The sequence below is a fragment of the Trachinotus anak genome, unplaced genomic scaffold, assembly GCF_046630095.1.
Source record: "Trachinotus anak isolate AG129_WGS33_773 ecotype Australia unplaced genomic scaffold, CSIRO_AGI_Tana_v1 ptg000026l, whole genome shotgun sequence".
NCBI classification, from domain to species: domain Eukaryota; kingdom Metazoa; phylum Chordata; class Actinopteri; order Carangiformes; family Carangidae; genus Trachinotus; species Trachinotus anak.
Window position 1 is genome coordinate 14,432,449 of NW_027273877.1, and position 24,482 is coordinate 14,456,930.

Genomic DNA, 24,482 nt, shown 5'->3' on the forward strand with positions numbered 1-24,482 from the left:
CTCTGTCACTGGTGCCCCCCCCCCCCCCCCCCCGTCCTTCACTGTCTCCTTCATCCATCCACTGTGTGTGTGAGTGTGTGTGCGTGTGAGTGTGTGTGTGTGCAGTCTTGATCTCTTTACAGTGACATTACAGCAGAGCAGCGTCTCCTCTCTCCTCAGGCCGACTGGGACTTTAAGTGTATTGTTGTCTAATAGAGGGACTGCTGAGGGGGTGGGGGGGTGTGGGGGGGTGGGGGTGGGGGTGGCGGGGTGCAGTGTTTTCTGGAAATGGACTCACACACACAGACACACAGTCCATCAGTGATCACAGACTGAAGACACTGTGGTAACACTTAGAGTGGTCTTAATGCAGTGTGAGGCTGCTACAATCTCATTATGACTGAATCATGACTGAACACAGTGTGGACAACTGAGGACGAGGACACTGACAGGACGAGGACACATCACATGACAGGAGGAGGAGGACACGTCACATGACAGGACGAGGACACTGGCAGGACGAGGACACGTCACATGACATGAGGAGGACACGTCACATGACAGGAGGAGGACACATCATATGACAGGAGAGGACACATCACATGACAGGACGAGGACACGTCACATGACAGGACAAGGACACTGACAGGAGAGGACACGTCACATGACAGGACAAAGACACGTCACATGACAGGAGGAGGACACGTCACATGACATGAGGAGGACACGTCACATGACAGGAGAGGACACGTCACATGACAGGACAAAGACACGTCACATGACAGGAGGAGGACACGTCACATGACATGAGGAGGACACGTCACATGACAGGAGAGGACACGTCACATGACATGAGGAGGACACGTCACATGACAGGAGGAGGACACGTCACATGACATGAGGAGGACACGTCACATGACAGGACGAGAATACATCACATGACAGGAGAGGACACGTCACATGACATGAGGAGGACACGTCACATGACAAGAGGAGGACACATCACATGACAGGAGAGGACACATCACATGACAGGAGAGGACACGTCACATGACAGGAGGAGGACACATCACATAACAGGAGGAGGACACGTCACATGACAGGAGAGGACACATCACATGACAGGAGAGGACACGTCACATGACAGGAGGAGGACACATCACATGACAGGAGGAGGACACGTCACATGAAAGGAGGAGGACACATCAAATGACAGGACAAGGACACGTCAAATGACAGGAGGAGGACACGTCACATGACAGGACGAGGACACATCACATGACAGGAGGAGGACACATCACATGACAGGAGGAGGACACATCATATGACAGGAGGAGGACACGTCACATGACAGGAGGAGGACACATCACATGACAGGACGAGGATACGTCACATGACAGGAGGAGGACACATCAAATGACAGGAGGAGGACACATCATATGACAGGAGGAGGACACGTCACATGACAAGACGAAGACACATCACATGACAGGAGGAGGACACATCATATGACAGGAGGAGGACACGTCACATGACAGGAGGAGGACACATCACATGACAGGAGGAGGACACATCATATGACAGGAGGAGGACACGTCACATGACAGGAGGAGGACACATCATATGACAGGAGGAGGACACGTCACATGACAAGACGAAGACACATCATATGACAGGAGGAGGACACGTCACATGACAAGACGAAGACACATCACATGACAGGAGGCCATGTGAAGGAGGATTTACAGAGGGAGAGGCTGACAAACTGCTCCTTCAAAATAAGAGTGACTGGGTTCAGGTTCAGGTTCAGGTCCTGTTCCTGGTTCAGGTTCAGGTTCAGGTCCTGGTTCTGGTCCTGGTCCTGGTCCTGGTCCTGGACCCAGTGCAGGCTGGTCCTGAACCTGAACCACCAGCTGTGACTCACAGAAGATGTTTAATGATGCTTCAGTTGTGTTTCTCAGCTGTCGTCACGTTTGCTCTACAGAGTAAAGACTGAATTAACAGAGAAACCTCCAGGTGTCTCACTTCCTCCCTGAACCAGCTCCGTCCTGGTCTGTGTTTCTGTGTAGGTGCTGTGGGCGTGGCCTCCTCCACCTCTCTCCACCCTCCAGCTTCATCTTCATTCAGCTCCCAGTTCTCGACCTCAGGTTCCTGGACCAGCTCCTCCACACCACACCCAGCTCCAGCAGGCCAGCAGGGTCTGGTCCTCTCCCAGAGGCTCAGTGGACAGATCTCCTCAGCACCTGTGTGGCCTGTCGTGTAGCCGCAGACGACCTGTCTGTAAGTGTCACCTGACTGTAGCTGGAAGCACCAGCTTCACGTCTCTGAACACCACACTGGGACTTGAACTTTCAATAAAACGCTTTGTTTTTCTTTACAGCAAATCTTTGAGGTTTCCTGTTAACATTCCGTCTTTTCTTTGTTTTTGTGAAACAATCATTTAGAGAACCCGCTGTATGGACCCCACTACATCAGTAAAGATGGTGTACTTTCTATTCAACCTCAGGAGGAGGAGGAGGAGGAGGAGGAGGAGGAGGAAGACCACATTCATGCAGTGTGGGACATCCTTCATCCATCTACCATGAGATGAAACCAGGGTCAAAAATCTGGAGCCTGTGGAACAACATGTGGTCATAAACATCTGGAGGTTGAGTACAGATTCATGTCCTATTGATTTGGTATTGACCTGTCAACAGCTTGTTCTACAGCCAATCATGTTGCCTCTGTAATTGTGGACAGGTTTGTCTCTCCACCAGACACCCTGCAGACTGCTCCACTTGTAAGAGCTTCTCCTCTGTCGCTCTGTGGGTGTGGTGGAGCGTCAGCTCAGGTTCGGATGTGCAGACAGGGAGCGTGATGCTCCAGTGTTTGTGACAGGGTGAACATGAACTAGTCGATTTTAATCTGTGTGAACTTAGAGCTGCTGTGACGTGTGAACACCGCTCAGTCTTCTCCCTCTGCTGCTCCCTCAGTGGGGAGAACCCGTCACAATAAAAGTATGACGGCAAGTTAGAAATAAACTGAGGCTACAACCACAGAGTTATGTTTGATGGTGTCACATGTGTGCACAGATTTACAAACATCACAGTCTGTGGATCTTTGATTCATCATCATCATCATCAGAGACGGCAGCTTCAGTCTGTGTCCTTGGTCTATCAGCTGCTGCATGTTTATAATCAAAAACAAATATTCTATAAAGAGACATCCCATGCTCGTCATTCACAGAGGAGGTTTGCTCAGTTACCATGGAAACGGTTCACCTGTGCGGACAGGGTTACCTCTGTCTCTGGTGTCACTCCAGCTGACTGCTGGTCCATGACCTTTGACCCTGTACCGGTCGATGCTGACCAGACAGCTGATGTAGTCTGTTTCCTACAGTCTGTCACGGGGGCAGGTGGAGAGCAGGTACAGGTAGGACATGTCCTCGTGGCACCGGTGAGGTAACCAGGAGCCAGAGCGCGATGTGAGTCCGTATGAAATAGAAAGTTTCATCAGAGCACTGTGGAGGGGAACGTAATCAGAACCTGCTCATCAATCTGCCTTCCTCAGGTGAAACCAGGTCATGTGATCAGTCCAGTCTAGGGTAGTGGGAGACGATACTTCCTGGCTATCATATCGCCGTGGCGACCTGCTATAATTAGACCTATCAGAGGAAGCCTTTGCCAGACCAGATCTATAATCCCTCCTCCACAGATTAGTCTTTTTAAAGACAGTCAACAACGAGGGACCAGAGGACAGCCAATCAGATGGAAGAGAGTGTCACCTAGAGGGTCTTCACCTGCGAGGAGAGGAGAGGAGAGGAGAGGAGGAGGTGAACTCTCTCTCCTCTCTCTCCTCTTGTCATCAGACTCCACTGTGGACTGCAGTAAACTGGACTTTAATTACAGCAGAGACATGACACTTGATCCACAGAGATCAGGTGACATCAGAGAGGAGGAGGAGGAGGAGGAGGAGGAGGAGGAAGAGGAGAATTAAGTTGACAGAGGGAAAAGCAGCAGGAAAATGAGAGGGAAGTGGAGAAGAAGAAGAAGAAGAAGAGAGAGGAGATACTGGAGGAGATAAAATTAGAAATTAGAAGAAACGGAGGGAAGAGGAGAGCTGAGAGAAAATGATGAGTGGAGAAAGAGGAGCAGAGGGAGGATAAAAAGAGGAAGGAAGTGGCAGCTGATAGAGAGGGAGGAGAGGATGACCACTGAGAGAAAGGCTGGGAGAGCAGAGGAGGAAGAGGAGGAAGAGGAGGAAGAGGAGACACAGACTCCTAACTGGTCAGGTCTTAAAGCCAAACTATGACTGACTCAAATCCAGATTCAGCATCAGACCTGAACCTGTGATCCAGTTCACAGTGGTTCAGTGGGTTAGTGAAATCCTCATAGGAGGCACATCATCATCATGTGATCACTGCATCATCATCATAACATCATCACATCATCATCACATCATCATCATCATCATCATCACATCATCATTACATCATCACATCATCATCATCATCATTACATCATCATCATCGCATTATCATTACATCATCACATCATCACATCATCATCATCATCATCATAACATCATCACATCATCATCATCACATCATCATCACATCATCATCATCATCATCACATCATCATCATCACATCATCGTCATCACATCATCATCATCATTACATCATCATCATCATCGCATTATCATTACATCATCACATCATCATCATCATCATCACATCATCATCATCATCATCATCATCATCATCATCACATTATCATTACATCATCACATCATCACATCATCATCATCATTACATCATCACATCATCATCATCACATCATCATCACATCATCATCATCATCACATCATCATTACATTATCACATCATCGTCATCATCATCATCATTATCATCATCATCATCATCATCACATCATCACTGTTTCCTGCTTCACTACAAAAACCAGAATTAAAACGGTCACAGGTCACATGGTCTGAAGGAAATGTGGCTGCAGCTGGATGATGTTTCTACTATTGTGATGAATGTGATGAATGTGGTCCCCACACACAGGACTGGACTCCAGATGTGAACCTGGTCTCTGATGTGAACCTGGACTCCAGATGTGAACCTGGACTCTGATGTGAACCTGGTCTCTGATGTGAACCTGGACTCTGATGTGAACCTGGACTCTGATGTGAACCTGATCTGTGATGTGAACCTGGACTCTGATGTGAACCTGGACTCCAGATGTGAACCTGGTCTGTGATGTGAACCTGGTCTCTGATGTGAACCTGGACTCCAGATGTGAACCTGGTCTGTGATGTGAACCTGGTCTGTGATGTGAACCTGGTCTCTGATGTGAACCTGGACTCCAGATGTGAACCTGGTCTGTGATGTGAACCTGGTCTCTGATGTGAACCTGGACTCCAGATGTGAACCTGGTCTGTGATGTGAACCTGGTCTCTGATGTGAACCTGGACTCCAGATGTGAACCTGGTCTGTGATGTGAACCTGGACTCTATTCCGAACACTGCACTGATCCTGGTACAGCCTCACTCTGCTCAGCTGCTCTGATGTTTGATGTGAAAATGAACTGAAGCTCCTCACCTGGATCTGCTGCCTCCTGATTGGCTGACTGATACCTGCATGAATGAGCAGGTGCACCTGTGTCGCAGCTCACTCGGTGAAGTTTAGCGTGTGGCGGTGTGGCTGTGTGGCTGTGTTTGTGAGGACCGGTGTGATTGATGCTCCAGCAGAGTGCAGTGGTTAGCATTAAAGTGCAGCCTCTCGGGTTCCTCTGGTGTCGATATCAGCAGCCCGTCTGAGCTGCACCGCCCTCCTCACAGCTGCTCTGCTCCGTCTCTACACTCGTCTGTCTCTTTACCTTCCTCCTCTCCTCCTTCTTCTTCTCTGGCTCTCCTGCCTGCTGATCTCCACACCTCATATCCCTGCTGCTCCTCATCATTCAGACACACTTTGTGATTTTTTTGTCACAACCAAATACTTTGCAGCAGGTTTTGCATACAGGATATATGTTTAAAAATCTTTCAGGAGAAATGATAATTGTTTGGTGAAGCTGGTTGGGGCTGATGATGACAATAAGCTTCGATGGTCAATGGAAACAACTTCCCCTGAAAATAATATGGTATCTGGAATTTTTAAATGTAGTTTACGCACATTTCCATATGCAAATGAAGAAGCTTCTAAGAGAACAACCGTAAGGTCAAAATACATGAAGACATAATGTGAAAGGTCACATCTAGTTTCTGAAAATGTGTTTACCATGAGAATAAAACCCAACTAACATAAAGCTCACACATGGTTTTCATTTATTTATTGTTCCTCTCGTATAAAAAAAGTCAGATTTGATAACAATCACTAGGAATCACTTCATCAAGTGAAAATCTTCATATTCCATGAACATCAGGTGAAAACCTCCTGGGTGAGGGTTCAGGCCCCTGGGCCACACACTGTGGGAGTCACTCTCTCAAAGTGTGTAATTAACCTTTTTACATCAGTTCACACCTTTCACAGCCAATCAATGATTGACAGAGTGGGTATCCAGTGGCAACCATTTCTCTGACTGACGGATTCAAATAATGATCACACTTTTTTCCAGTCATAGTCTTTTCTATTTTTATTTACAAAACTGCATTTTTATATTAGTAATAAATATCATTTCTACCCACCACTTATTGAATGTGGTGACTTTATTCTCAGAAGTTACGAAGTAAGGCCTGCTGGGAAATCCTAATCTGACCAATGAGCTCGCTCCTGTCAGTTCTTGCGTGAGTGACGTCAGTTTTCCCTCAACCTTTGAGAGAGACGCGGGTTTCGGCTCACGCAGGGTTCAGCCCACAGCATCACGTTTACCCGAGCAGAGCGGCGGCGTCGGGAGAGCAGGCCGGGGACAGGAGCGTCTACCGCCGGAGGCCAGCGGGAGCCGGCCTGGCTGGACTCCGGGTCCGGGTCCGGGTCCACCCGGTGGATGACCTTCTGATGGTGAGTACAGGTTTCTGTTTCTGGACAACCTGTGTGTGTGTGTGTGTGTGTGTGTGTGTGTGTGTGGGGGGGGGGGGGGGGGGGGGGGGGGGGGGGGGGGGGGGGGGGTGTCATCCATCCATGCCACTGTGTCGACCTGTAATGAGCTGTTGTGTTTTTCCTGACTCACTGTCTGTGCTGGTCTGTGCTGGTCTGTGTTGGTCTGTGTTGGTCTGTGCTGGTCTGTGCTGGTCTGTGTTGGTCTGTGTTGGTCTGTGCTGGTCTGTACTGGTCTGTGTTGGTCTGTACCTCTGTGTTGGTCTGTGCTGGTCTGTACTGGTCTGTACCTCTGTGCTGGTCTGTGCTGGTCTGTGTTGGTCTGTACCTCTGTGCTGGTCTGTGCTGGTCTGTACTGGTCTGCTACAGGATGCTACAGGAATGAGGCAGAACCCCAACTCTGTCACAAAATGGTGTTAAAGGGACATTTCACCAGTGATGAACATGGTGTCTCCTCAGCCTGTGGAGACAGTGATGTTGTCTGTTGTTGAACAGGAGCAGAGTCAGAGAAAGTAACGGATCATCAGGGTTACAGCTCTATAACACGGTCCCTGTCAGGGCTGAACAGAAAAACATGTGATTGTGATGTGAGTCATGATTTCAGTGTGAATGGTCATTTTTACATTGAATAATGATGACGTGATGTTTTGGATCAACCCACTGTGACGTCACCCACTGGTTTGTGAGCTGCTGTTCTGAAGCTTCAGTTTGTAGTTTGTCTGTCTCCATCTTAGTTTTTTGAAACCAGAAGAAACCATATTTGGAGTAGAAGGTGGAGCTGAGGAGGAGTGAGGGGTGGAGCTGACCTGCTCTGTCCTCTATCCTGATTGTCAGGTACAGTCTGTCAGTCACATGGTAGCCCCGCCCTAATGCATCCCCTGCTTTATGGTCTATTTTCCTCTAAATGGATCATAATTTCAAAACTGGACATCATGTTGTGTTGAAGAAGACTGAAAACCTGCAGCTGCTGAGATTTGGATCCTTTGATAATATTTAGATTAACCTGCAGCTCTGGTCCCTGGGTGACATTATTATCCTGCTAAATAAACTCAGGCTGGGAGCTGCAGTGGGAGCTGCACTGGGAGCTGCAGTGGGAGCTGCACTGGGAGCTGCAGTGGGAGCTGCGGTCTTTACTTTCACTCAGTCAGTCAGTCAGTCAGTCAAACATTTACCTGTGCAGGCGTGACACAGCTCAGAGCTGCTGGCAGACTCAGTCTAACCTCTGACCTTCCTGGCTGAAGGTTTCCATCCAACCATATGTTCATCACAATCATCATGAAGCAGTGGAAACGACCAGACTCCTCCGTCTCCTCCTTCTGTCCCTCCTCCCTCCTTATCATCCATCTCTATCTCTCTCCCTCCTCCTCTCTCCCTCTGTTTGTGTCCTTTGCCCACTGCGGTGGTCTCCGGTTTCCTTAATGGTTCCCAAGATGCACTGTGGCTTTGTGGGGGAATATGTGCGTGTGTGTTTGTGTGTGTGTGTGTGTGTGTGTGTGTGTGTGTGTGTGTGTGTGTGTGTGTGTGTGTGTGTGTGTGTGTGTGTGTGTGTGTATGTGGGCTGGGAGAGGTGATGCGGTCATTTTGACACATGAGAGGTTTTCCATCAGCTGCTAGAGGCTCAGTGAGCTGCTTCAAAGGCACTTACACACACACACACACACACACACACACACACGGAGTAAATTCACAGTAGGGTTGTGAAGTCTTCATGCTGTGACGTGACCTCAGATGTGGAGGTGCACTCATGTTGTCTGGTTCTACCAGTTCTCCATGCAGTGCTGAGGAGGCACCCAGTGCGTCGTAGTGTGGTGGTTCAGTGAGGCTGTGTGCGCTCACAGGGAGCCACAGTTGGAGTTGGGCCACGTTAAAGCACGTCCTTGTAGCACTGGTTTCCATCTGTCACAAACTAGAGCTGAATGACATTTATAGGCTGATGTCTGAGGGATTGGTGCAGAAGAGCCGCGTCAATGAACCCCAGTAAAAACTGTGTAGTAGTAATGTGCAGTTGTGCACCCTGATCATCTAACAGCATGTTATCATCACCTGTTTGTTCATCTGGAGGCTGAGGTGGAGGCTTCTTCACTCTCTTTCAGGTAGCATCAGACAGCTGCTCACCTGTCTTTACAGCTCATCAGAGATCTCGAGGTGATTTATTTTACTCGAAGAAGAGTCGACTACAGGCTGCAGTACTCACCTCCTGTACGAATATATCAGCTGGTTGGAAAATTTCAACCTGTCGCCCCGCCCTATGAGTCAGTAAATAAAGAACAGCCATACAAAGTAGATTATGATGAGCCTGAGAAGGCCTCAGTGTGTTTCAGCTCAGCTCAACAGAGGGTGTAGTGTGCAGGCAGGTGATCCTGAAGGAGGACAGGTGTAGGAGCAGGCGGGCAAACTAACGAAAGCTGAGGCAGGTAGATCCTCTGGTGCATCACAGACCGTGGGGGGAGTGTCTGCTGGTGCAGGGCTCTTCCAGACGAGTGGTGATGGCTTCATGGGCCCAGTCCCATTGTCGACCCTGGACCCTGGACTCTGGAACCCTGGACCCTGGACTCTGGACTCTGGACCCTGAACCCTGGATCCTGCACCCTGGACCCTGGACCCTCACAGACTTGACTGAGTGACTGTGTGAGAGGCTGCAGGAGCTCAGAGTGGTATAAAGAGGAATGGGACGGCACTTTGTGACCTATCACCTGTTACCATGACGACGCCAGAAGATGTTGCGTACAGTAGTGGGTCTGGCATTTGACATTTTGCTCCGTGTCTGTGAATAGATCAGTGATGTTGGATTTATCATCATGACATCACGCACAGAAAAGGACACACAGGTCAGACTCTGAGTCATGTAGACGTCTTTTAACGGTAACGTTTGGGTTCCTTCCTTTACTCCACGTTAACCATGTTTCTTCTACCGTTTTCCTTTTTCTGTTTTACAATGGTTGTGGTTTGTTTGTTTTTTTTCAACATACAGCGCCATGAGCTCTGGTTAATTCCCTCAGACAAAGTCTGCAGAAATGCAGACTTACAGAAAGTGCATGAAGGGTCCATGTCTTCACAGTGGGACAGTCCTAAGCCCTCAGTGACTCAGCGGGAACACGCTCAGAGTCTGTGAGTCTGTGAGGGGGGCCACTGGGATTGGGCCTCGCTGGTCAGGAGTGTTGAGTCCTGGTGATGGGCAGGTGTGTAGAGATGTGTCTTTCAGACAGGACGTGCTTTGCGCTGCGCTCGCCGCCAGGTTCAGTCACTGTTCAGGTGAGTCTTTCCACTGCTAAGAAACTAGCGTTAGTATTAGCCCTGCTAACAAGAAGAGGCTGTGGGTGTCCTCAGGTACAGAGAGCAGCTTGGGGAATTTAGGCTTGTGAAGGAGCTCCGTTTCCATAGCAACTGGTTTCAGGTTTACTTTCCAGCCTCGGTTCTCTTGGCTGTGCAGGTGTTCGTCACGGCTGAACTTTCACAGGAGCTGCGCTGCGCCTGCACTTAGGGGTACCAGGGTATCACCAAAGCCCCGGCGTGGCAGCAGACTGTCACCGGGCTGAGTGGAAATCAGGACAGAGGACTGGACGTGTCCTCCCCCAGGGACCAGCTCTGTGTTTGATGTGCACCACACAGAAAACACCTGAAGCAGAGAAAGAAGAGCTGTGTACCTCATTCTCCCAGCATGCAACACACCAGGTTTATGAAAATCATACTGATTCAGCACAATCACAATGCAGCTGTGTGTGTGTGTGTGTGTGTGTGTGTGTGCCGCAGCTCGATATGTTTGCTCAAACTAATTAAAAGCAGGTCGGCAGCGGTGGTGTCGATGGATGTGTTTTTAATGATGTGTGCGGCGGTGAATATGCAAAACGCCGCCGGAGCAGCGATTTCATAGCGACAGCTTGATTACCTGATTGATTTTTATCTAAAGTGGCATCAAATATGAATAAATATTCACACATTAGTATGAGAGGCAGACAGTGGAAGTCAGGGGTGTGTGTAATGGGCCAGGTGTGTGTGATCTCACAGGTCTGATGTTTGTGTGTCTGTCGCATGAATCTGAGTGTAGAGGTGAAGGAGTGAACAGGTGTTTGTCTGATCAGGACCTTCATCAGCTGCACCGAGAGAAACATGATGTGAGGCCCAGGTTTTATTTTAGCTGTTGTTCCTCATTCTCACTCAGGCCTGGGAGGAAGTGTGTGTGTGTGTGTGTGTGTGTGTGTGTGTGTGTGTGTGTGTGTGTGTGTGTGTGTGTGTGTGTGTTATGGTTAATCTTGCGGTTGTGGTAAGCTGCAGCCGTTTTGTGTGAAACTTCAGCTTCTGCAAACTGGGTGATAGAGTGCGTCATACACACGCAAGTGTGTGTGTGTGTGTGTGTGTGTGTTTAGGGTAGTAGAGGATGTGTCGTTTGAAGCCTCATGGGAAAGAATCCAGATCACTGCAGATGATAATTATTATATGAACAGTTTCTCTTTTGATCAGTCGAAATGAAATAGACAGCGTTCTTTATCTTGGCTGTTCTGATGAAAACATTGTATTTGTTCATTAAATAATGAAACTTTCTCTTCGGGATGCAGTGATTTTCAGCAGCAGCACTGCTCTGAACTACAGCTGCAGCGTGTTAATCCCAATTTACCTGACACACAACATGTGCTGATACAACTGTGCAGGAGTTAGAGAGCCAGAGGCTGCTCTGAGAAATGCAAATAATGAACAGTTGAAAACGAAAGTAAAAAGCGAAGAGATTACTGAGCCAACAGGAGCCACAGTTGTCCCTTCAGAGGCCCGTGTGTCCTCGTGAGGAGACGCAGGAGGCAGCCTCGCTGACCTCACTGGCTCCTTTCAGCAGGAGGGAACAAAAACAACCAGAGGAGGGGAAATGTGGACGTTCATGTTCCCTCAGGATGAACCGTGACGACTCTGAACGTCCTTTGACTCTGAACGTCCCGTCATCAGCAGCTCCGGATCACCAGGTTAGCAGAGTCAGAGTGAGCCTGTTAGCATTTAGCTCAACGCACTGCTGCGCTCTGACTGAATCACTAGAATGATTGTTATTCTAGACTCTCAGGATCCTGGTTCACTGAGACCCCCCCCCCCCCCCCCCCCCCCCCCACTAGTCTGATCATCGTTCAGCTTTTTGTCTTTAATAACTGAATGAATTGTTTTCATATGAATTTTCCACATCTCATCAAAATCAAATCACAAAATCACAGCAGAAAAACCAAGAGGTGAGGAGGTGTGTTGCATTTCAGTGTCGTCCAGCAGAGGGCAGCGTACGCTTGTCAGTACGAAATATAAAGCACTGGGTGTGCAGGGGCCCTGTTTCTAATGGTCCATTTTTATTTGATCATTATTATTTATTATATTTTTATTTAAGTTGTTACTTTGCTATAACTTTATATAGTTAATTAATTAAGTTCTAATCAGCATATGAACATGTAGTAACTGCTTTATAACCTAAGATATAAGAGGAACTCCTGCTGTGGACACTCAGTGGTGATAAAATAAGATCTGTCTTCACAGGAGCAGTTCTGAGCACTGAACATGTGCTTCCAGCTGCTTCCAGCTGCTTCCAGCTGCATGACCCTGAGTTATTACCATTTATGACATGGTGTTTATGAGCAGGGCAGTGTTCCCTTCTAATTAGTATTATATCATTATTGCTTTTTTTACTATAAGAAAATATTTAATACAGCAAAATCTTTCATTCAGTTCTCTTTGTAAAACAGTTACTGATGCAAGTGTCAGCAACTCCACTGCCCCCACCCCCACCCCAATACCAGCCCTCACCACCACCCCATTCCTCTGCCTGGTAATTCAACGCTGAAATATGTATCTAAGGATATTTAATAAATTATGTATCTGTTATTTACTAATGGCCCGATCGACTGCAGAGAGAGAGAGAGAGAGCGAGAGACCTTAAAAGGGTTTCAGTCGTCCCTCAGGGAGGACAGAGTGATGCCATCAGTCTCTCCTCCCTCCCTCCTCCATGTGGAGATCTGAGGACAGATAGAGATGCTCTCACAGGGGAGCTGTCGGCTGCTTCATCACTGTGGAGCAGTGTGCTGTGGTGTTAGAGAGAAAAACTCTGCTGCTCTGTTTGTCGTCCTGTCAAAGACCTGATGCTCACCTGTTCCCTGTCACCGTGACGACGTGAAATCAGCTGATAGAGCAGAGCATGTGTCATACAGTCATCCTGAGACTACAGCCTCAGCCCAGCAGCACAGTCACAGTCTGAACATGTGAATTCAATACTGTGTGAAGGTGTTAACACCTGAGCAGAGACACAGACGACATCACAGGTAAAGTGATGTCAGGGTCACGGCCAGATGTGATTGGATGGATGTTTTCCTTTTTTCCTTTCCTCTGCCATTTTAAATGATCTGGCTGACATACACACACACACACACACACACACACACAGCATGCAGATTAAAATAAAGCTAAAATAAGAAGCAGGTGGCACATGTTTTTCTGTTTCCTGTGAAACCTGCCAGACACTACTTATATTTTCACTTATTTTGTTTTGTCTTTTTATGATGATTATATTATGATTGTTTTGTCTGTTTTTTTTAATCTTTTTGTCTTTTTTTATGAATCAAGTCTTCATTTATTTCCATAATTATGAAGAGAACGTCATCATTACATCATTGCAGCCATGTTACATGCAATAAGAAAAAAAGACAAGGAAATACTAAATTTGATGATTTCTGAATGGAGTTTGGTGACACATCTCCTCCCTCTTCAAAGATGGACAGTGTCAGAGCTTGAGATTATAAACGATTAGAGAAATTGCAACTACAGATGTGGCTGGAGTCTGTGTGTCTGTGTGTGTGTGTGTGTGTGTGTGTGTGTGTGTGTGTGTGTGAGTATATGTATATCTGTGTGTGTTTCTTATCTGGGCTGGATTCAAAGCCTCGTGGCTCCGAACCTGGGATCAATGGGCCTAGACCAGCAGACGCAGAGTTTGTGCGAGTGTGTACTGTATGTCAGAGTGTGTGTGCGTCTGTATGTGTATATCCAAGTGTGTGTGTCTGCACATCACTGTCTCTCTTTAAGTGAGTGTGTGTGTGTGTGTGTGTGTGTGTGTGTGTGTGTGTGTGTGTCCATAGTGGAGCCAGTATGTGACCAGATAATGTTGCATATTGGGCCAGTTGTAGAGAACGCAACCAATACACATCTCAAGTGCATGACAAGACTTATCTGTGTGTGTGTGTGTGTGTGTTGGTCAATATATTTGATTGTTCCAGTAGCTGTATTAGTGGAAAAACAACAGAATAGAATTTATTTGAGGGGCAGCAGACAAGGAGACATACTGTCTGTGGCTGCACACACACACACACACACACACACACACACACATGCTTCTTTCTGTCGCTGTTGTTTCTTTTTGTTTTCCAGCATCATATAACTGTCAGAGCTCACAATAGGCTCACAGCCCCCTCTCACTGCTGCTTTTGCTGCTGACTTATTTTCCTCTTCCTGTGTGAACGAGAATCTGCAGCACAAACACACTTCAGGTTAGAGCTGCGTGCAGACTCAGCTGAGTGCAAATACAGACATATGAGGAAGAGGCAGATGTGTGAGATGTGTTTGTCACTCGGCTAAAGAGCAGATGCTTTAAATCTACACCGTCTCTGCTCAGGCGAAGCTGCTGTGACCGGCTCCACTGGGTGGAAAGGCAGTGACGTCTCAGTGACCTGCTCAGTAGACCTGCTATTTATCCAGCTTCACTAGTCTTTCAAACCTTTACTAGTTAAATCAGGGACCAAAAGCCAAAGTGTGGACTGGAGGAGTTGGGAATCGAACCTTTTGAATGAACAAATAAGGTTTACGTCAAATTTATTTAAAGAAAACGCACACAAATAACAAAATAAAAACACATTTATACTAACAATGTCAAATGCAGCTCCTGTGGAGGCTCATTCTCCTGTAGGGAGATATTTTAACAGGGACGTCATTAAGTTCTGTAATACAGGTGAGGGCGAGGCAGTGCAGAGCTCTAAACACAAACAGGAGAATTTAGTAGGGACCAGTACAAAGGTGCTAATAAGTTTCATGTTTGAATCAGAGTCAAGCTGCTGAATTCTGTACCAGCTGCAACAGAGGCTTCTGGGTGATAGGTGTGAAGAAGGTCTTTATATTAAACATTGTTCAGATATCAGAGTGTTGTGGTAATGAGAGGGTTTTTCATACGGTCTGATGTGATCAGATAAGTGGTTGTGGGACCTGTACCTATACCCCTCAAACCTTCAAGTGGTGAAGGGTTAGGGTTAGAAGAACATGATCTCACTTTTATTTTCATGTAACTGAAGAAAGTTCTCAGCCACCCGTCCTTTAATATCATCCAGGTATTAGTGAGGGTGGTGGGTCCAGCCTGGTCCCTGGGTTGGATAGGAAGGTACAGCTGTGTGTCATCTGCGTAACAATGAAATGAGATGTAGAAGTTCTGAATATTTTTGCCCAGTGGGAGCACGTAGATAGAAAATACGAGGGGACCAGAGACAGAGCCTTGAGGGACTCCACATGAGAGATGTGTGGGCAGAGTTAACTGTGGCGGAGAAGGTCCGGTCTGTGACATGAGAGAGACCCCAGTCGAGAGCTGTGCCACTGATGGAGGTGAAAGCAGCTCCACCATCAGCTGCTGCAGCGAGGTCAGCGGTTACCCTCAGATACTCCACTGCTTCTCAGAAGTATAATGGCTATTGATCACGTTCAATCAATGATTAGTCCAACCCTGACTGAAGACCACCCCCTGAACTGCAGTCAGGTCAGTGTGTGGACGGCGCTGACCGCTGCTGTGTGGAGCCGGTCTCGCCTCCTGTCTGTCATTCTGTCTGTGACCTGCAGGGGTCACTGTGAACCCAGGCCGTGCTGCTGAGGTGAGTCACTCAGGAGGGGTCACATGGTTTCACTCCACATGACGATGCTTGCAACAGACACACACATACACACATTTGTGTGTGTGAATGTGTTTGACGGTGAAATTCCAGCACAAGTTGGTAGCCATAAAAATGTTTGTATTTCTGTGTGTGTGTGTGTGTGTGTGTGTGTGTGTGTGTGTGTGAGAGAGAGAGTTATTTAACAATTAGCTAGTAGCAGCTCACATGATATTGAAAGCAGATGTTCAGATTGCTCACAACTGGCTCTTCCAGTAACATGTACAGTCTCTGCCAGGACTCTGCTGCTGCTTCAGGAAATGCAGAACAACTTCAGGATCTTACCACCTTCCCAGGTCCTGCTGGGACCTCATCCAGGTCCCTGAACCACACGTTGACGCTCACTGATGGAGATATGATAAACGTGTCGTTCTTTTATTTGCAGTAAGCTGGCCCTGGAATGAGCATCATAAAGGTTGTAGGGACCAAAGAACTTCATCGGGTCAACATTCAGTCACGTGGAGGAGCTGAGGAGAAAGATGTCGAGTGGTTTCAGTACTTTGCTGCGTCACACTGGTTTCTCTCAGTGTGGAGGGGTCAACAAAACACTGGACTTTAATAATGGTAGTTTCCGGTTTCCATCCCACAGTTGATGTGTTTCTTTTGATCATGACCACGAGTGTTCAGTAAACTTAACCATGACTTGTTACCATGACGATGAAGGTCCTGACATGATGTTTGATTAGAAAACTATTATTGTCTATTATATTATACATTTTACACATGAAAACACATCTACTCTCAAAATACATTAGCAGGACAAGAAGTAGAACTTTGGAAGAGTTGATCAGTACCCTTCAAAATAAAAGTCTGCTAAATGTACATAGCAGGAGTATTCAGTACAGTAACACACACACTAACATACTACCACATACACACTGCTGGTGGTGCTGTCAGTCATACCTCACATGGAGCTCATATGACAGAGGTACTGATGACACCAGGTGTTACATGGACAGGTACAGGTCTGACAGAACTGCCTCTGTTGTGGCTGCAGTCCAACAGAGGACGTGCTGCATTTAAAAACTGTTAAAGGACACACAAAACACACACAATACACACACACACTTCTGCTGAAAAGAGGAAGAGCACTTCTTCATTCTGGCTTGTTTAATACCACTGTGTGTGTGTGTGTGTGTGTGTGTGTGTGTGTGTGTGTGTGTTTGGGTTGGTCCAACATTGCGGCCAGCCACTCACCACAGACCTCTTGGCAGTCACACCATGACCTCAAAAACCCTTTCACCACTGTGGTCTCTGTCTGTGTGTGTGTGTGTGTGTGTGTGTGTGTGTTGTATTGCTGCTGTGGATGAATGACAGCTCGAACAGACTCACCACACACAGAGCAGAGCAGAACCCAGTAGAACACACAGTGGAGTAGAGTGGAGTGGAGCCCGTGACGGGAGTCCTGTGGAAGGATGCTTTGTGTGTGAGGATCAGGACTGAAGAACCAGCAGCAGCCTCATCACTCTGGCTTCAGTGTGTCACTGTCGCCACAGGATACGACACAGTCACAGGATACGACACAGTCACAGGTGCTGACTCTCTCACCTGCAGCTGGACGAGGACAGGGTCTCTCACTCCACGACTGACTGTTGGTGAGAGGGGCTGACGGCTGGCCCTGGCTGGACTGGGTGTGATGTAGTGGGTGGGGCATTTGACGATCAGCTCATGAATGAATGACAGCGCTGTCCACACCAATACTCCATATGAACTAGAGAAGAGCTCTGATAGGTTGTGACACAGTGTGTAAAACAGCATTGTGGGTGAAGGATAACAACGATCAAACAAACATCCAAAATAAGCATCAGAGCAGCGGAAAGGTATGAATCACAACTTCTGGTCACCAGATTTGTGAGTTGAAGTAACAGGCAACTGGATACACAACTGATCACATGATCACATCATTAATACTAAATCCGATTCAATGTGGAATTAGAAAATAAAAGTCCCTTGAAATAAATAAAAAGCTATTTATTAATTTATTGACTCATTTATAGATGAATGTTTCCACATAGCTGCTGGATGATCCAGGTGTGACCAGTGTGTGTGTGTGTGTGTTGAAATCTTTCATCACCACACTGGACCCAGTCAAACGGCTGCTGATGAAGCTTCATGTGTTTGTGTCCCTCAGGTGTGTTTAAAGGTCCAGTCTGACTGTGTGATATTACAGCCACCTGCTGCTCATATTAGCTCCTCTTACCTGTAATTACAGCACTGCAGTGTGTGCGTGTGTGTGCGTGTGTGTGTGCTGGTGATATAATTTTGGTGTTTAAGGTAGCGTGGCAATCTTTTGTCAGAAAACAGCCTGCAATTAACACGCCAATGACCAGGCTGCTGCACGTGCGTGAGTGAGTGTGTGTGTGTGTGTTGCTTGATAATTAGCTGAGGCGTCATGAATAGCTCTTTGATGTCAGATGGCAGAGCGACATGAGGAGAGAGAGAGAGAGAGAGGACAGATGCAGAGGGTGTTTTCCACGCCAAACATGCAGCAAACCAAAGCGTTACACACACACACAGCGGGCGTGTGTCCTATTGTTTGACAGTGTGTGTGCGTGTGTGTGTAACACTGATCCATGTTTGGGGTAATTACTGGCTGTGCAGCTGGTTGGTGATCCTGTGGAAAATCAGTCTAGCTACATATACACACACATGAAAACCTTCTTTACATGGGAACGTACAGTAGTTCCTTCATTATTTCCCTTTTATTTGTAACTTCCCAAGTGTGTGTGTGTGTGTGTGTGTGTGTGTGTGTGTGAGTGTGTTTGTAATAGCTTTAAACCACATTACGACTTGACAGCTTAAACGAGCTAACAGTATTACGAGCTGATTACTTGACGTGTGACACAACATCACTAATGGTCTAATGACTAAACGACATGCGCACACACACACACACACACACACACACTGACATCATTGCATTCTCAGTGGTTGTTAATGTAGTCATTAACACACTCACACAATATACAGTAAGTGTGTCATCCAACTGTTGCTTTATCCCATAAACACACAAACACACACACACGGTAAGTCAGTCCAACCCTGAACCATAAACCAGGTCGTTAGATCGTAAGCACACACACACACATGAAATGTGCAGCCTTTAAATTTAGTCGTCATGTCATAAATGTCAAGCACAGTGTGTGTGTGCCCCTCAGTGAGTCGTCAGCAGCGTTAGTCCTCGTTACTGGAGGGGGCCACATGTGTCACAGCAATAAACCCCCCCCCTCCCCGAGCCGTATATCTGTCATGCTGGTGGTTCCTCTGGGGGCTGTTGATCAGTCAGAGGACGTGAAGAGGAAACGAGACCCAAACAGGCAACTTTCAGGTTCTACTTTCACAAGGAGAAACTGAGGTCAATAAAGATTCCAGCTTCAAAATGAGCCGAGGGGGAAGAAGACGAGGAGGAAGGGTCATCAGAGGGGAGGACAGAGACTGAGGGACTCCCTCTCTGGTCTCAGTCCGTCCCCGTAACCTCTCTGGTGGTGGAGCTCAGTGGACATCTGATCACCTGTGGGGTTTAGACTTGTGATTTCCATCTGAGGGGTTCATTCATCTGAATGTACCGTGAGTGACAGGCACCTGTCCAGGTGAACCCCTCCTCCTGCCCATTGATGGCTGTCTGTCTCTGCTGTCCTCTGTCTGTCTCTGCTGTCCTCTGTCTGTTTCTACTGTCCTCTGTCTGTCTCTTCTGTCTCTGCTGTCCTCTGTCTGTCTCTGCTGTCCTCTGTCTGTTTCTGCTGTCCTCTGTCTGTTTCTGCTGTCCTCTGTCTGTTTCTACTGTCCTCTGTCTGTCTCTGTCTGTCTCTTCTGTCTCTGCTGTCCTCTGTCTGTCTCTGCTGTCCTCTGTCTGTTTCTACTGTCCTCTTTCTGTCTCTGCTGTCCTCTGTCTGTCTCTGTCTGTCTCTTCTGTCTCTGCTGTCCTCTGTCTGTTTCTGCTGTCCTCTGTCTGTCTCTATCTGTCTCTACTGTCTCTACTGTCCTCTTTCTGTCTCTGCTATCCTCTGTCTGTCTCTACTGTCTCTGCTGTCCTCTGTTTCTGCTGTCCTCTGTCTGTCTCTGCTGTCTCTGTTGTCCTCTGTCTGTTTCTGCTGTCTCTACTGTCCTCTGTCTGTCTCTTCTGTTTCTGCTGTCCTCTGTCTGTCTCTGCTGTCCTCTGTTTCAACTGTCTCTGTTGTCCTCTATCTGTCTCTACTGTCTCTGCTGTCCTATGTCTGTATCTGCTGTCCTCTGTCTGTTTCTACTGTCTCTGTTGTCCTCTGTCTGTTTCTGCTGTCCTCTGTCTGTCTCTGCTGTCCTCTGTCTGTCTCTTCTGTCTCTGCTGTCCTCTGTCTATTTCTGCTGTCCTCTGTCTGTTTCTACTGTCCTCTGTCTGTCTCTGTCTGTCTCTTTTGTCTCTGCTGTCCTCTGTTTCTGCTGTCCTCTGTCTGTCTCTGTCTGTCTCTTCTGTTTCTGCTGTCCTCTGTTTGTTTCTGCTGTCCTCTGTCTGTTTCTACTGTCTCTGTTGTCCTCTATCTGTCTCTACTGTCTCTACTGTCCTCTGTCTGTCTCTGCTATCCTCTGTCTGTCTCTACTGTCTCTGCTGTCTTCTGTCTGTCTCTGCTGTCTCTGTTGTCCTCTGTCTCTCTCTGCTGTCTCTACTGTCCTCTGTCTGTCTCTGTTGTCCTCTGTCTCTCTCTGCTGTTTCTACTGTCCTCTGTCTGTCTCTGCTGTCTCTGTTGTCCTCTGTCTGTTTCTGCTGTCTCTACTGTCCTCTGTCTGTTTCTTCTGTTTCTGCTGTCCTCTATCTGTCTCTGCTGTCCTCTGTTTCTACTGTCTCTGTTGTCCTCTATCTGTCTCTACTGTCTCTGCTGTCCTATGTCTGTATCTGCTGTCCTCTGTCTGTCTCTGCTGTCCTCTGTCTGTTTCTACTGTCTCTGTTGTCCTCTGTCTCTCTCTGCTGTCTCTACTGTCCGCTGTCTGTTTCTGCTGTCCTCTGTCTGTTTCTACTGTCTCTGTTGTCCTCTGTCTCTCTCTGCTGTCTCTACTGTCCGCTGTCTGTTTCTGCTGTCCTATGTCTGTCTCTGCTGTCCTCTGTTTCTACTGTCTCTGTTGTCCTCTATCTGTCTCTACTGTCTCTGCTGTCCTCTGTCTGTTTCTACTGTCTCTGTTGTCCTCTGTCTCTCTCTGCTATCTCTACTGTCCTCTGTCTGTTTCTGCTGTCCTCTGTCTATTTCTACTGTCTCTGTTGTCCTCTGTCTCTCTCTGCTGTCTCTACTGTCCTCTGTCTGTCTCTGCTGTCCTCTGTCTGTCTGTTTGTTTCTACTGTCCTCTGCCTGTCTCTACTGTCTCTGCTGTCCTCTGTCTGTCTGTTTGTTTCTATGATCCTCTGTCTGTCTCTACTGTGAATCTACTGAAATGAATCCAACTTCCTGTGAACTCTGTCCACTCTAACTTTACTGAGGTAAAAAAAACAAAAGAAAACAACTCTTCTTCAGAAAGAGCAAACAAACAAACAGACAGAACCGTCAACACACACACACACACACACACACACACACACACACACACACACACACATATTCTCCTGAAAACCACTTGGGACCAATTACCACATTTGCCACGGTCTGTTTGCCAACCCCAAATCTAAGTACTGACAGGGTGGGGGTGGGGGGGGGGTGAAAGAAGGCGGGGGGGGGGGGGGGGGGGGGGGGGGGGGTTACAGTAAACATTTAGACTGTCATGGTCTCATTAGCCTTAGATGGCATAAAGCTTCTGTGTGTGTGTGTGTGTGTGTGTGTGTGCGTGTGTGTGTGTGTGTCTGTACATGTCTTTCTGTGGCTCTGTTCAGACCTGTTCAGACCTGGTATTAACATCTGTCTCAGGTGATCCCATCGCAAGTGGACACTAGTGACTGTTAGTTCAGGTTTGACCGCAACAAGACGCATTACCCTAACACCTCTAACACCTCTAACACTCTAACACCTCTAACACCTCTAACACCATAACACCTCTTACACCCTAACACCCTAACACCTCTAACACCTCTAACACCCTAACACCTCTAACACCATAACACCTCTTACACCCTAACACCCTAACACCTCTAACACCTCTAACACCTCTAACACCCTTAACACCTCTAACACCTCTAACACCCTAACACCTCTAACACCTCTAACACTCTAACACCTCTAACACCTCTAACACCATAACACCTCTTACACCCTAACACCCTAACACCTCTAACACCTCTAACACCTCTAACACCCTAACACCTCTAACACCTCTAACAGCTCTAACACCCTTAACACCTCTAACACCCTGACACCTCTAACACCCTAACACCTCTAACACCTCTTACACCCTAACACCTCTAACACCTCTAACACCCTAACACCTCTAACACCTCTAACACCTCTTACACCCTTAACACCCTTAACACCTCTAACACCCTGACACCTCTAACACCCTAACACCTCTAACACCTCTTACACCCTAACACCCTGACTCCTCTAACACCCTAACACCTCTAACACCTCTAACACCCTAACACCTCTTACACCCTAACACCCTGACTCCTCTATCACCCTAACACCTCTAACACCCTAACACCTCTTACACCCTAACACCTCTAACACCCTAACTCCTCTAACACCCTAACACCCTAACTCCTCTAACACCCTAATACCTCTAACACCTCTAACACCCTAACTCCTCTAACACCCTAATACCTCTAACACCTCTAACACCCTAACTCCTCTAACACCCTAACACCCTAACTCCTCTAACACCCTAACACCCTAACCTAACACCCTAACCTGAGTAACTAGCTGTTACGAGGACTTCTTAAATAGATGCAGTACTTAGTCCTCAGACCAAGGCCTCCTGCTGCCCTGGCGTTTTCGTGACGCCCTCTCTGTGAGTCTCTCTGGATAAAATGAGTCATTTTACTGCAGAACAAACACTTTTTATAATTGATACCAGCCTCACACCAAACGACTTTTCACTGTCACCAACACATTTCCAGTGTCTGAAGGAAGTTTGCTGACTCCCATCACTGCGATGGTTTGGTGTCAGGTGATGTCTGGGCTGTTCTGTTCTGTTGTGTTTGTCGTCTTGACGCTCAGATGAAATCTGACATGTTTAAGATGATCATATGTTTTCAGTCTTGGCTCGTGCAGACAGTGACGTTCAATGACAGCAGCAAACAGTAAGCAGCAACCTGAGCGGACAGTGGCAGGAGGCAGAATGTGAGGGGTTTGGTGTGAGGTCGGAATTAAATACATGAGGAAGGCAAGGGAAATCATTTCAAAATAAAACAGGAAATCATACATTCACAGTCCAAACAGTTTTGCTATGGGTAGGTCATGACAATTATAGTGTTGAGTTATGATCTTTATATTGCAATAATAATAATTGTGATTATGATACTTATAATAATGTAGAATTTCAAAGAGCAAAGAAGTCTGTGGAAAAAAAGTTTATTTCTTGTAAATTTCCCATCAGGAGCCTGATGGGAAATAATCTGAAAGGATCTGGTCTTTACAGAATCTGATCGCGTGAGGCTAAAAACTCATTGTCTTTAGATGTGAGCAGGTGCCAGACTGGTCAGAGTCTTGCAGTGTGTGCTCAGCTTTCACTTCATGTTGCTGATCATATTTCTGTATTTCTCATGCAGGACCTGTCCTTGTACTGGAGAATATTTACAGTGTTGTGTCAGTACTTGAAGTTCAGTGATGGACCTACACGCTTAGGGCCAGAGGTGCTCTGTTCTTCATCCTCATGTTTCTGTGTGAGTTCAGAGTCTTCATCACACTGAGACGAAGGACTGACAAACAGATCCATTGTGTTTATTGTCGGTATTAATCCAGTGGATCAATATGAACACAGTCATGGACAGCTTCATGTTCTCTGTGTTCATGTGCAGCTGCCTGACTGAGCAACAACAACACAATGTGTGTGTGTGTGTGTGTGTGTGTGTGTGTGGAATGACAGCACCAGCTGTGTGTGACTCAGTGTGTGTGTCTGTAATATATTCCAACAACTTACTGCTCCACTTTCATGTATGTAAGACTCTGTTTGTGTGTGTGTGTGTGTGTGTGTGTGTGTGTGTGTGCAGGAGGAGGGGTTTTACTGGAAGAACCCCCTCCTGCTGCTGACTCATCACAGTGGAGTCTCCTTCACATTGCTCTGTGAAACGCTCTCATGATGACACATCTCTGTACCCTACTCTTTCTATCCCTGTGTGTGTGTGTGTGTGTGTGTGTGTGTGTTTGACAGACACACACAGTTGTGTCTACCAGTGGAAGAAAAGAGTGGTCCTTCAAGGACAGTGTTGTTCAGACGATGCCTCATCATTGACATCTGTTAGATTGACACACACACACACACACACACACACACACCATTTAACGGACTGGTTAAACAATCTTTCATCCATGACATCATCAGAGCTTAATGGTGCAGAGGAAGAAAACCCTGTGTGTGTGTGTGTGTGTGTGTGTCCTGGTAATGTATGTTATAATGTGGTGCTATATAAATAAATTTAAAATGTAATGCAGTCCAGGTCCAGTATCAGTCACAGTCTAC

General features: G+C 47.1%; 3 protein-coding genes across 10 annotated transcripts in view; 2 read left to right on the forward strand and 1 right to left on the reverse strand.

Annotated features, from left to right (window-relative positions):
- The window catches only part of LOC139609388 (CD59B glycoprotein-like), a 225,759-nt gene that overhangs the window by 66,769 nt on the left and 134,508 nt on the right, over window positions 1-24,482 (reverse strand). The window lies entirely within an intron of this gene.
- LOC139609385 (protein NLRC3-like) overlaps window positions 1-24,482 on the forward strand; it is a 175,728-nt gene that overhangs the window by 64,036 nt on the left and 87,210 nt on the right. The window lies entirely within an intron of this gene.
- runx1 (RUNX family transcription factor 1) overlaps window positions 6,778-24,482 on the forward strand; it is a 73,839-nt gene continuing 56,134 nt past the window's right edge. The window contains exon 1 of one of the 2 annotated variants that reach the window (XM_071464254.1): window positions 6,778-6,960. The gene's annotated coding sequence lies outside the window, so the exon portion shown is untranslated. The remainder of the gene's footprint in view (window positions 6,961-24,482) is intronic. The other variant, XM_071464257.1, reaches the window with a different exon arrangement.